This window comes from Mugil cephalus, chromosome 14 (assembly GCF_022458985.1).
Source record: "Mugil cephalus isolate CIBA_MC_2020 chromosome 14, CIBA_Mcephalus_1.1, whole genome shotgun sequence".
Taxonomy (NCBI): Eukaryota; Metazoa; Chordata; class Actinopteri; order Mugiliformes; family Mugilidae; genus Mugil; species Mugil cephalus.
The window spans coordinates 582,331-597,248 of NC_061783.1; the positions used below are offsets into that span (position 1 = coordinate 582,331).

Consider the following 14,918-nt stretch of genomic DNA (forward strand, 5'->3'; position numbering starts at 1 on the left):
TCAGTTCAGACTGGCTTGTTGTTTGTAGCTGCGGAAGGTAAAGATGCTCACGGCCAGTAACTAGCTAGTTTCTAACGCAGTTTTCAATAACGCCACTTCATTAAATTTTTCAGTGTAGATACTGTTTAATACTTTCCGTCAATGTTCAACTGATCAAGTTATATCTATTACACAATTTCACGAACGCAATAGTACTCTCAGAAGCTCCATCAGTCGTGTTGGTGGCCATGGCTGACCTGTCCTATGTGCCGGTGTCGCCTCATGACCAATGGAGCATAACCTGACATAACCTTGGCTAGACGTTGGATGAATAGAGACTGGGATCGATTGCTTCTCCCTGCTCACCCGGAAGTTCAGTCCAGCTTTTCAGAGGTTGAAGGTTTGTGGTTGAAAATTGGAGGTTGAAGCTTAGAAGTTGAACAGTTTGAGGTTGTTCTTTGAGGTTGATTTTTTTATGTTAAATTTTATTAGGATGATTTTTTTATTGTTGAATTTTATGAGGTTGAACTTTTGGGATGTTGATTTTTTTGTATGTAAAGTACATTTACCTAGCAATTTACATTCAAACTCTTTTGGCACAGAAGCGTAATCTTGGTATTTAATTGGTTGAGAGGTGATTGACAGGGTCAGACGGGAAGAGAGAGCGAGAATGTGTGTGTGTTTTATTTTGGGGAAGAGATCTTGACGAGTCACGAGGGAGACGTCTGGCGGCAACCGAGTAACTCTACAAAGATAAAAGTTGTGAAGCTGGAGTTTTAATTATTTAAGAGACTGTCTGCTCGACACTCTGGAGCTAAATATTGAAGCTACTTCTGTTTGGTGTACAGCTTGAGACGTTTCTGCTCGATATTTCTCATGTTGTTTAGCTTACTAGCTACTGAGCTAATTTAGAATATATTATTCGCATTCGCTAGCAAAGCGAGTGGACTTAACCGAGAGTAGATAAACCAGCTTCGTCTATCGGCTGTGCCCTGTGGTCTCACCGCAGGAACCGGAGGATTCAGCTCGGCTGCTGTCGATGTGACTCGTCGTCGTTGGACTTCGTCCCGGGCTGCATAGTGAGGCTCCTTCACCCTTTCACCCACCTGCTTCCCGTCTACCTGCTGCATTGCCGCCTGTCAGAGACTCGGAGCGGGTACACGGTTGCTCTTTGGAGTGGAGATAACACTTTCCTTTTACTGTTCTTGGATTGTTTGGAACTGTGGATCTCCTTGTACCCAAGCGACACAATATCAGGCCTGCAACGGTGTTATTTTGGGGTTGCCGGCTGTGTGTATGTTTTCGTGAGTGTGTTGAGTGTGGGCCCACTGAATTGAGTTTGGATATAACGTTACCACTGAATTGAGTTTGAATATACCACTGAGAGAGTAACTCCAATCTAAATAGAGGATTTCAATTTATTTTGAGTAACTTGAGGGGTTTTTGTTATCACTGAAAAGGGTATTACGGTTATTATTATCACGTATTAATGCTCATTGCTTGTCCTGTGAAACAGGTAAATTTCGTTTGAAGATTCAAAGGACCTATATATCATTATTTTTTTTTTATTTTGAAACTAAATTCATTCTTTCCTTGAGTAAATAATTGACGTTTGTCTTGCTAAAAACCTGAGTTGGGTGTTTTCATTTCTATTTTCTTTGAACAATTCACCAACCTGCCCAAGATTCCTGTTATACTCACAAACTGTCTCACAGATCATATTATTATATTATATTACTAGACCCTAAATGTTTCCTTCAGCTTGATGTATATATCTATGACAGAAGTTTGTTTATCTTGTTTCTCCTGCTCTATTTCTCTCTCTATCTTCTCTGTTTCTTACCCGGCTGGCCTTCAGCAGATGGGTGCCTCCATATGAGCTGGGTTCTGCTCAAGGTTTCTTCCTGTTAAAAGGGAGTTTTTCCTTGCCACCGTCGCCCTCAAGCTTGCTCTGGAGGTTGCAGGCTGGTTTTTGTGAAGCGTCTTGAGACGATTTGCATTGTTATTGGCGCTATATAAATAAAACTGAATTGAATTGAATTGAATTTACCTGATTTACAAGAGTTATTTCATGTTTAAAAGAGACAAACACTTAGGTTAAAAACGTTTTATTGAAACTGTAAGTTAGAAGGTGAGTTCAAGCTTATTCTGCACTGGGAAAACGAAACCCACGCCAATATTAAAATACTGAAAGATCAGGGTAAGAATCCAAAAAAAAAGAAAAACTGCCAAGCCAAGAAGTTTCAACAACATTCACACTTTGAGCCTCCAGGCTCCCATTGACAATAGCCTCGTTAGAGCTCTATTCATAGGGTAAGTAGCCTAGGCACACAGTTCCCCCCATTCAAGGACAGTCAAGTACCAGCCATTATGGTAATTAGTGACCCCGGTCTCTGGTCAAGCAAGTTTCTGGTTGGTGTTACCCAGTTTATTCCTATTTAAACCTCAATTTCCCACTAGTTTATCAGAACTGAAGAAGCTACTCGGATGAGTGGTGAAACATCTTCAAGAAATTCTACAAGTTCAGGTGACCTTATTTAACGCTTTTTGGATTACCATGACCTGGATGACTGAGAACCTTCACAGACATCAGGGTTAGAAGAAAATAGATAAAAGAACCCAGAAGCACTGCCTTCATTCGTGTGAATATTGAGAGGAGTGCTACACATATAAATGAGTTTTGTATGTGCATGATATGCTTTCATTTTTTACTTCGTTTTGCTAATTTTTAGCCTGTCCTCAGCAAGAGGTCACAACGTCAAACCACCAAAAAAAGTGTTAAAAACTACTACTAAGGCATACCTGAACATATCAAATGAAAGGAAAGGAACATTAATACATCAAACAATACATACAGTGTAGCTACTTCTAATTATTTTCCATAAAATATTACCTATCAAAAGTGTGTCCTCACTCTCCGTCAACTCCGTCAGATTTTAAAAAATCTTGAATAAATCAGGAAATATTGAGGGCGGCTATGACCCTGAGGAGCCCTTTTCCATTTCCTTTTCATGGTAAATGCTTCGATATACTTTTGTACCATGACTCAAAAATGATGACCATGACTTGAGAGCCTCACAGGAATGTTCCCCGATGTTTAGCGGTATGTGTCGTCTGAGTAATTGAGGTATGTGGTAGTCGGTGATGGGCTCAGTTATTGGTGCAGAGTTCTCAACATGCCACAGAGAACGTACACTGTGGTTGGAGAGTACAGCCACTGCCACCACTGCTGAGGCTGAGATTATTTTGGCGGCTGCTGAGGAAGAATTCTGTGCTGGAGACCTTGTAAGCTTAAATGGTGCAAATGCCAAGCCTAAATGTGTAGACACCAGGATATCTCCACCTCATCTACATCACAGTTTATTAGACTACAGGTAAATCCTCCAAGGCAGCTAATCAATATGTCATAGTTCTGTGTCTGTCTTTTATTTTGTGATCATGTTTTGAGTTTCCTGTTTTATTTTGTCAAATTTCTTAGTTTCCTGTTTGTTGTGCCTCCTTGTGGTTTTGTCTGTCTGTGTCATGTTGTGTTTCCTGTTTTATTTTGTTAAGTTCTGGCTTTCCTGTCTGATTCCTCGTGTGTCCGTTGATTGTCCCTTGGTTTTGTCCCTTGTGATTTCCCTGATCTGTCTCAACTGTGTCTTTTCATCCCTTAGCTCTCATGTATATGTATTGCCCTGCCTTCCCTTAGTTCCTTGTCTCGTCGTTGAGGTTATTTCCAGAGGCCTGTATCATGAAGCAGGATTACGGATTTAGAAAGATAACTTCAGGGTTAACCCTGGGTTTTCTGGTATCACAAAGCTGGATTAATTATTATCAAGGTATGTTACCATGGTAACTTATTCTGAACGACAAACCTGCTTCGGGTCAGGGTAACTTTCAGGATTTATCTAACTCTGATAAAAGGCTCCACCCACCAGCCAATCAGCTGTTCGGGAAAGAATCATGTGCACTTTCATTGAAGACCCGATTGAGATTAGAGCCCAAATCACAAGAAGAGCGTTACGGCGTGAACGCATCTTCCAGGAGATAACCACACAAGAGTATATTTTTGCTCCCGCTAAACTCAAACACAGATCAAAATCAGGATCATTTCATTCAGGCCAACAACTTGATGTATTGATATGATGTAACAGTGGCATCAGTTTCCAGCTTTATTGTAGCCCATGTAACATTATGGAATTAAGAAATCCAACTCCCTAGCTGAAATTATGTTTTTATGCTTGGTTTGTCGCATGTTCTTTTTACTCCAGAGGAGTTACATCTGGGGGAATGAGACGAATTGTCATACACTGATTCATCTATGCAGTGCAGTGATTGGGTTTTGTGGCTTTGTTAAATGTAAACTAATTGAGCCATTGATGTGTAATTTATGCATTTGTGCAATCTGCAGTCCTTTGCCATGCAATTTGGTGTCTCTTCAATGCAGCTGCGGTGTTTGACTTTTTGAGATTTCGAGTGAGATTTACTTTTTCCTCTTCATATCTGAGGAAAATCAGTCTTTGCTCCTCGCAGAAGTATGCTGTCCCTTTTGTTGGCGGATCAGCGCTCATGATTGTGTTTGGTCTGCTGCCTTGGAACCTGCCCTTTATATGTGCGTGTTCACCGATTCAGAACAAGACAAACCTGGGTTGAGTAACAAGTTGATAACCAGCGATACCGCTTACCCAGATTGTCATTGATGTGGATGGGTTCAGCTGGATAGGTTGGGAGTAACCCCGGGTAAGTTGAGCTTGCTTTGTGATGCAGGCCTCAGGACATTGTCTCAGAGTATCTACCCACTCAAGATCCAAACTCCCAGTTTTGCCAAGATAATAATTCAGCTGTTCTCCAGGACCACAATGATTCCAGTTTGTCAGCTACAACAGACCTAACAAAGTACTTAATGTACCACAAGATGGACAAGCTCTGGACTGTTGAAATTTGATGACAGTCCAGAAAAAAAACTAGGCCTGGAAGGCAGCCTTTTCCAGTTTTGTCAGGAGTCACCAACCAATGTGCCCTGTACTGGTCCTGGTCCATGGACCGTTTGGTACTGGGCCGCAAAGAAAGAATAAATGTGTCCAAAACATAGACTGCATAAATATGGATGGCAGAACTGCTCCTCAAAAGTGAAGCCAAAGCAAGTAGAGCTCCTCCTGGTGACCGGATGCAGTACATGTCACAAGCTCCACCTCCTCCATGTTAGCGGATGGGATTTGGGCTGAACTAACACTAAAATACACATCAAATTATCTTTTTCAAGGATGGTTTCAGTCATGTCAGGTCGTCAATATAATGTTGATGCACGTTGAAGTGCGAATTCAAGGTCAAGGTAAAAAGAGAAACACAAGTGATTTATGTAGTAGAAATCTATCATTTTAGATATGTTGGCATTTAAAACCAATTTGAGGCTTCACTTGCGGGCCTGGACTACATTAAAAGACTGTAACAGCTCAAATGCATACACAACAGAGGACACACAATAATAAATCAAGATAGCCGCTGAGTGAGCAAGTTGTTTGTTGAGCTGCTGTATGCTTGCCTTTTTTTTTTTTTTTTTTTTTTAAATTATGGTGCTACATGGTTTCCTACTCTCATCATCTCTGAATAATCCTCCTCATCTATTGGACTAATGGTTGCTGTTTTGACTGATCATTAATTTTTCTCTTGCAAACTTTTACGTCAAAGATTCCACACAATGGATCAGTTCATCGACCAGTTGAAGATCGTATCTGACTCCACCCTGCAGTCTAAATCTGATATGATTGCATACTTCGACTCCAAAGTGGATTCTCCAAATTGAATGGTATCCAGAATTCTTTATCCACTCTTGGAGATCACATTGCTCACCTTGAACACCGTGTTGGAGCAAATGAGGATGTCTTGAGTAGAAATCACCACCCATGTCAAACAATTGGAAACTGATAATAGGTATGTCCTCCTTTCTCCGCTTCATAAGAATTCCTGAATCCTCCGAAGGGGATGATATGCTCCGGTTTATGGCCCGCCTGATCCCTCACCTTCTGGGACAGGAGCATTTCTCAACTCCTCCGGCCATTGAGAAAGCACATTGCACCCCCACTCTCCGTTAGGATGACAGATCCAGCCCAGGGCCCCTTAACGGTAAACGTTTTTTTGTTTTGGTCCGCTTCTCTTTGCCACGGAGTTGGTGCAGTAATCCAGCCACAACGTCTTTGCTGACTCCCCTGGGTTATGGTAATGACTTTTTGTGTAGATATGTTTTATTCTGTAGTGCGGCTGGTTTTGTGTTGTTTACATTGAAAAGACTCATGTGTATTTTCTCTTTGTCCGCTTCTTCTTTGGCGTTTGTACTGCCACCTACTGCACAGGAGTGCGAACCGGAATCACTTTTTTTTTTTCATTATTACTTTTTTTTTTTCCTTCTTCTATTAAACTGGTTTCTGTGCTGCACTTTCTCTGATGAGTTATTTTATCTGCCCACAGTTACAGCCCACTTTCTCTCCTGGCTTTTGCTTCCTAAACTTTGATTTCTTTAAGCTACATTCATTTTTTTAGACAAAACAGAAAAACAGAAATAATCACATAAAACATAAATAACAGTAAATGAGAAAATACATAATTAAACAATAAAATAACAGATTAAATATTCCGTCTTCCACATGTCCATGTCATCCCATAATTGGGAGGAAGTATAAACACATTTTATCCCACCCCTTTTAATAACTTATGATTTATATATTATTCACTTCCTGTCAGTATAATAATAATAATAATAATAATAATAATAGTCTTTATAATATACATATATGCATACATAAGTATACACACACGCACATATAACATACACACATTACCAAAGATAACCCAAAATTTATATGTGAAAAAACAAACAAGAAAACAAACAAAAGCTAAATAATAATAACAATAACACCCATCACTCCATGTTTTCCTCTTCCTCTTCATTTCTGTACCTTTAAGAATCCTTTCTTTATATTTTTAAACTGTTTTATGTTTCAACATTCCTTGAGGGTCCCCTCCAAACTGTTCCATAGTTTATCACCACAAATTGAAACACAAAAACTCCTCCTTGTTGTGTGTACCCTAAGTGTTCTGTAGTTTAATTTCCCCCTCAAATAATGAGCCCCTTCCAGTAAATAATTTTTGAATGGTTTGTGGTAGGAGATGTTTTTTTGCTTTGAATAGGATTAGGGCAGTCTGAAATTTCATGATATCTTTGAATTTATGAGTCTTAAATGTAGTTTGTGTGTGATCCCTATATCCTGCGCCATGAATAATCCGTATTGCCTTCTTTTGTAAAATGCTTAGTGAATATATTGCACTTGTGTAATTATTGCCCAAGACTTCAGCACAGTAAGTGAGATATGGAAGAACAAGTGAACAATATAGTATGCGGAGTGATTTATGATCCAGTGCCTATTTTGCTTTATTTAATACTACGATGCATCTTGAGATTTCCAACTGATTTTTTCTTCTATTATCACCCCTAAGAATTTGATTTCATTTACCTCTTCAATACTAGCCCCCTCCAGCTGAATTTGTAGTTGCATGTTCGCTCTGTAATTGCCAAAAAGTATTAATCTTGTTTTTTTCAGATTTAATGTTTATTTCTTTGCAACCATGATTTTATTTTATTTATTTATTTTCAATTCGGTATTGATGACTTGTGTTAAAAGGTGTAAGTCACTGCCAGAACAAAAAATACTTGTGCCCTCAGCAAATAAAATCATCAATACTTTGGAAACCCCACATGTCATTAATGTATATTAAAAAAAAGTTTAGGCCCCGGCACTGACCCCTGGGGGACGCCACAAGAAATGTCCAAACATGATGAACAAACACAACCCAATGTCACAAACTGCTTCCTGTTTGATAAATAACTCCTTATCCATTCCAGTGATTTTCTCTAATAATATATCATGGTTTATTGTGTCACAGGCTGTTTTTCTTTGGTCTATGAATACCCCCACTGTATACTGTTTATTGTCTATTGAATTTGTGATTTCTTCAACTGAATCAATTAGTGCCATTGATGTTGCTCTGTTAAATCAGAATCCATATTGACTTTCAGTGAGTAGTTTGTGTTTTTCTATGAATTTGTCCAGTCGGTTATTGAAAAGTTTTTTGTATGGATTTGTACAGAGGTATGACTTTTGCTATTGTCGTCTTGTCTGGAAATGTACCAGTTTGAAAGGATAAGTTACTGATATACGTTAATGGATTTGAATCCCGTCAATCGCTCTTTTTTTTGCCACATTCATATTGATGTCATCGCAGTCATTCGATGTCTTATTTGTGCATTTGGCAACAGTATTTAAAATCTCTGTCTCATCCACTGCTGTGAGGAACATTGAAGTCAGACTGCTCCTCAGATGGTACTGGTTCAGTTATTTGCTCTGCTAGATCAGGTCCAACACTAACAAAGAATTTATTAAAGCTGGGCCCACTATCCAAAACCCATGGGCCTTATTGGTCCCGGTCAGCTGTTTGACTTCATTGTTCATTGTCTCTGTGTGTTTGTCTTATGTTTTTTTTTTAACCGTTACGTTTGTATGTCTAGGTTTTGTGTTTTCCGTGTACACTCTCTGTGTTTTTTGGTATATGTTCATATGTTGCTTGCTGCTCTTCCACTCCCCTCACTCTTCTCCTTAAATTAATTGTATTCTGTTTTATTTTACTGTCCTGCTGCTTTCGTTTTTTCCTCTGGCATAATTGAATCTGTTTAAAAATCGTTCATCTTAATATTAGAAGCCTTGTTTCTAAAATTGACTCCTTTCCTGCCTGGGTTACTCTGTACAGACCTAATATCATCACAATCTCAGAAACTTGGCTACATAGTAATGATGAAATTAAAATTGATGATTTTGTTCTGTTCAGAGCTGATAGGGCTTCTAGAGGAGGTGGGGTGGGCACATATGTCGCTGCAAATTTTGTCTTTGAGCGTGTTACTCCTACTGTTGAGCCAGTTCATTTTGAATGTATTTTTTAATAATATTATTCTTCATGACAATAAACATTTAACCATCGGCAACATTTATAGGCCCCCATCTGCTCCAAGGGACTCTACAATGGGTATTTTGTCTACTATCAATTCTCTTAATAAACACAATGAAATGATAATCCTAGGCGCTTTTTTTTTTTTTTTTTTTTTTTTTTTTTTTTTTGTCTGCATTTGTCTGCATAGTTGAACACCACAGGGTGTCAACATTATATGAGGTTCATGCAGTTATATTCTTGCAGCTGAAAGCTTTATTACTTCAGTGCGTGAGTGTGACCATCACCAGCCTCCCTGGGAACTGTCCTGTTGAACTTTATTGAGTGTAGTGACCTTGTGTGGCAGGGAGGCAGTGCTACACCTCAGTGAATAGAGGGGGGGAACAAAGGAAAGAAAAGATGTAGAAGGATGGACAGTGGAGGAGATACATGTGGTGCTAGTAGGAACTAGTGGAGTACAGGGTTCTGTGCTTCCCAAGTCACCTCACTCAAGTATGACTGGGTACAGATGAGAGAGTCCAGGGGGGGTAAGGGTGTCCAATGGAAGGAGAGAAATCTGCCATAGGGCACGTAGTGACAGAGTGAAAGCGAAAATCCAGCCTTAATAGCCGGGGACACATCAATTCTTTTTGATGTGATCCAGCACGGGCTGGCAGGTGACAACACACATGCATGTGGGCATTCCCTAAATATGAGTGAGACCATTACCAGGGCCCAGAGTCAGGTCAGAAGCCCCAGCACCCGAGAACCTCCACCCCAGTGTGGAGCGCATGGGTGACAGGACCAGAGAACCACCGTAGCCACGGGGCAAGCCACACCCCAGCGCAGATGGCGAGCGACGACCAACACCCCCAGACCCGCCAAGCAAGCACAAGTCGGTGCAGGCCAGAGCAGCCCCCCATACCCCCCACACCCCCCAGCCACCGCAGCCCGTCCACCCACCGCCGCCAACACCCCCCCCAAAGACCCCACCCCCCGCCCGCAGGGCAGCCATGGGCACCTCTCCAGCCGAGAGGACCCCCCCAGGAGCCCAGCAAAGCCCCCGCAGACGGGCACCAGCCGAGCGCCAAACCAGGGACGGGCCATCCGAGCAGGGGGGCCAAGGTGCCGGCCCCATGCCCCTGGCGCACCCAGGCCAGGGAGACCACGGGAAGAGGGAACCCCCATCCGCCAGGGAGAGACCCCAGCCCCCCATCGAAGGGAGAGGGAGAGCACCAAGCCACCACCCGAACCAGTCGATACCGGAACAACCGGGCACCCAAGGGAGCCGCCACGAACCCGTCGCCACGCAGCACCGGGAGACAAAGCCAGGCCAAGAGGACACCAGAGAACCTAGGTAGGTACCCCTACCAACCGCCGTGGGGCCACAGACCGCCAGCCCAAGATCCCCCTGCTAGCGGGGACCAGGCCCCCCAAGCCATGCCAAGGGATAATGAAAAGTGACAGTGTCCCTATTACTGTGCTTCCTCAGTCCCTGATGAGGAAGCAAGCCCCTACACCGTGACCCTGTGACCCTGGATGTGATGTGGTGCATTAAGACAGGGGGCAAACAGGAGGGTCAGGAGGGTCAGAGAACTGCAGCACACTACTGTCCTGCAGCCTGCCCTGACCCTGACCGATCCTGGGTGGACCCCTAAGGTGAGGTGCATTAAAAACTTGGGATGGGTGTGTGTGGTGTGCCTAGCCTTGGTTGTAATGGGCGACATAGTGTGTGGTGGAGTGTGAGGTGAGTGCAATTTAGGAGGCAGGCAAGTGAGGGCCAAGTCCCTGGCAGCAGGGCCAAGGCACAACAGCAGCCCATGGGACCCACAGACGGGGCGAGGGCCCCCAGGACTCAGGAAGTCCCCCGACCAGACCCCGCCCCCAGCCCAGAACAGCAACCAGGATGCGACAGACCCCCAGGAAACCCCGAAGAACCAACACCGACCAGCCGAGCAATGGCATCAGCTAACCCCCCATCCACCCCCCGCGGTGGCAGGGGTGCCCCCCAGGCGGACGGAGACCCCACCCCCCGCAGCCCCCCCAGCCCCAGCGCGACGGAGCGACCGGACATGCCCAGGGTGGTATTCAGGCAGCCCCCCACACCCTCAGGCTCTGACCCCAAGGCGCCGGGCGCGGCCCCGACCGCCGGGGCCCCCCGGACCCCAGGAGGGCCCCCCACGACCAGCGAGGGCCCAGCCACCAGCGGAAGGAAGGAGGGGCCGGAGGAGGAGCCGGGCGAAGGGAGGAGGGTGCCGCAGAGGGGAGGGAGAGGAGGGGACAGGGAGCCCGCCAGCCCAGACCGCCAAGGCCCACCAGGAGATCCAGGGAGAGTCGGCCACCGATACACCACGACCCCAGGAAAGTGAGCAAGCGCCGAAGCCACAGGGAACCCCAGGCAAGTCTCCAGCACCACCCCAAGTGGGGGAGAGGGAGGCCAGCCGGGTAAACCGCTCAGGGCCGGAAGTCAACCCAGGGGTGAGAAGGAGTAGGGCACCCCTAATGCATGCTCAAGGTGTTGTGGTCCGGGGCCATCCTAGGCGCTTTCAACATTAATTGGCTTGATTGTTCCTCCACCGAACAAAACGATCTTAACTTATTTAGCAGTGTGAATTCAACCCAGTTGATTAAAGAACCTACCAGAATTGGTATTCTCTGTTCTCTGTTAGATTGGATACTTGTGACTAATCCTGAACGAATAATCAAATCTGGTGTTATGTCTGACTGTTTAAGTGACCATTCTGTAATATTTTGTGTTTGGAAAATCAAAGTTCCTAGCTCTCCGCCTAAATATATCAAATTTAGATAAGGCAAGAATATTAATAATGAGTGTTTTGTTTCTGACGTAACTGATATTAATTGGAGTAGAATTTAGCTAATTGCTTTTGTTGAAGATGCCTCGAATTTATTTCATTCTGAACTATCTAATGTTATTGATAAACACGCCCCTATGAGAACAATCAGAGTCACAGGCAGACATTTCGCCTGGATAAGCTCTTAACTCATTAGTCTACTTAAACAAAGGGATAAAGCTTGGTCTGAATATCGTCTTCCAAAGATCCTGGTGACTGGGAATCCTACAGAGGTTTGAGGAATTTGTGAAAACCAAAAACAAGAAATGCCAAATCCAACTATTATAGAGATAACCTTTCTCACAATTTTCATAATATAATATAATATTTGCATAATCTCTCATTCACCATCTGCTCAATTCCTTCCATTTGGAAATGCCCCAGAGTTACTCACTTTTTAAAGCTGGTGATTCTATCATTTGTTCTGTTGCAAAAATTTTTGAGAAACTTGTCTTTATTCAGCTATCACAGTACTTAAATTTAATATTCTTTCTCAATTTCAATCAGGTTTTAGACCCAGGTATTCCACAACCACAGCTAGGTATGGGCAATAAATCTAAATTGTACTGATACCGAAATTTACGACGACCAACCAAATTCATTTTGCTCATGTCAGTATATTCAGTATTTAAAAAAAGAAAAAGTGTTTTTTCTCTTTTGGCTGTGTGTAGGTAGGCTGTGTTCATGTCTCTTTAAGACGCTGTACACGTAGTATAGCGTATGTAGTCACGTGACTCCACCCCATCCAGTCTGTAACAAGAAGGGGAAGAGACGGTGACGAAATGAAGTGTTTAAACATCGAAGCGGCATCTGCAGCGCCGGCGACGGAGGTAGACCTAGTCGAGAAGGAGGAAAAGCAGCAGCTTGTTCCTGAGAGAAATGCGTTTTCAATCATGTGGCAGTGTTTTGGTTATACTAGGGAGGATACTGCTCAGAAAAACGTAAAATGTAAGTTGTGCAAAAACACTGTTATCACCAGCCAGGGCAATACATCTAACCTTTTCCACCACCTGCAATACAATGATGTGGTTGAATTCGAAGAAATATTTTTTTCATTTATTTTTTAATTTTGCACAAGGGGTGGTGGTAGTTATCGTCCATTTATTGGTATCGAGGTGAAATGCTCAATATATCGTGATATTGATTTTAGGCCCTATCACCCAGCCCTAAACACAGCTCTCCTAAAATTTATTAATGATGTGTTCTCCTTTGACAAAGGCCAACTCACCGGTGCAATATTTATTGATCTTTCCAAAGCTTTTGATATGGCTGACCAGGATATCCTCCTTGACAAGTTCTACTCTATTGGTTTTTCTCAACATGCTCTTCTTTGGTTTAATTCATATCTTCAGAACAGGCGTCAATTTGTTTCTTTTCAGGGTTTTCAGTCCAATTACTTAATTGTTGAAAAAGGTTCTACCTTAGGTCCACTTCTTTTTTCCATCTTTATTAATGATTTACCTAATGTATGTTCTCAAAGTTCTGTTTATCTTTATGCTGATGATACTGTTATTTTTCTCACACTGATTTATCTCACATCCAGAATTCTTTACAATCTGATTTTGATTTGGTCCAAAAATGTTTTTTTTTTTTTTTAACAACAAACGTTTGCTTAATATGAAGAAGTCTTGTAGCATGTTATTTCATACACATCACTCTCATTCTCACAGTTTGCATATTATTTTTGGTGATGGTTCACCTATTGAGACTGTCAGCTCTTTCAGATATCTTGGACTCTGGCTTGACCCTGAACTCTCCTTTAAACTTCATATTGACTCCATTGTTAAGAAAACCCTTGGATGTCTTTGTCAACTGTGTGGTTCTATTAAATGTTTTACTTTCGATGTCAGAAAAAGAATAATCACTTAACCCATTTTGCCTTTTATTGATTATTCTGATACTGTTTACCAGAACACATTTTACAGCTATCTCAAACCTCTCAATATTGTTTATAATTCTTTATGCAGATTTATTTTGAGATGTCCCTTTAAAACCCACCAGTTTTATGTACGATTCACTCTTAACAACAGAAGACAATTTCATTGTTTTTTTTTTTGTTTTTTGTTTTTTTTTGTTTTTTTTAACTGTATTCACTCTCGGTGTCCCTCCTATTTAAGTCAGCTTTTTGTTCACTTATTTCTTCTAAGTCACTTAGGCACATACAATACCCCTTCTTTTTTGTTCCCAGAATTTTCAGAGAAATTGGTCACAGGTCCTTTCAGTACAAAGCTCCATATGGCTGGAATAACCTTCCTCTCCGTTTGAGATCCATTACCTCGCTTCATCGTTTTAGATCTTCTTTATTTTCTCTTGTCAGAATAACCTGTTCATGTTTTTAATTTGAGTTTAATACTATATGTATAATATTTAGTTTAATATCTTCTCTTTTCTCCGAATACCATTGTGGGTGGGTGGGAGTGGTGAGCTGAGTGCAAGCATACATTTTACCTAACTGTTTTTCTTTTTGTTTTGTTTGTCTGTTTGTTTGTTTTTTTGTCTTTTATTTCTTCTGTTTTTGTACTGTTTGTTTGGTATTATTGTTTTGTTGAATGTATGTGTACTTGGGACCCCCTTTAAAATGAGATGCTGCATCTCAAGGGGCTATCCCTTAATAAATTCAATTCAATAAATACCAGTGTTGTCAGCATAGAAATGATAGGCAGTATTAGATATATTGATACAAGGATCATTTATATAGATATAAAATAAAATAGGTCCCAGTACTGAGCCATATGGCACACCTTTATTGATCTCTCATTAAGATGGTGTAACACTAGCCACCTGAACACATCCTTTTGAGTCTTGTTGGACAGGTAAGCTGTAAATTAGGTAGATGCCTGGTTAGAAATGCAGAGTTTGTTCAACATGCTGATCAATTTTGCATAGTCAATCGTGTCTAACGCCTTTGAGAGATCTATAAAAAAGTCGTAAGATCAAGTGTTTCAATGAGATCATTTAAAACTTTCAAGGAAGCTGTAACTGTGCTGACTCCACACTGCTTAGAGTATATATTTAGAAAGATTATTTCAGTCACATCATTGATTATTAAAATTCTAAACCATTTGAATTTTATATCTTATTCTAGTAGAAGTAGAAATAATACTCCACAAAAGAAGTCCTGAAATAATAAGA

General features: G+C 41.8%; 1 protein-coding gene across 1 annotated transcript in view; it reads right to left on the minus strand.

The window, feature by feature from the left end:
* Window positions 1-14,918, minus strand: part of LOC125019835 (rho guanine nucleotide exchange factor 2-like) — a 78,021-nt gene that overhangs the window by 47,326 nt on the left and 15,777 nt on the right. The gene's annotated exons all lie outside the window — the stretch shown is intronic.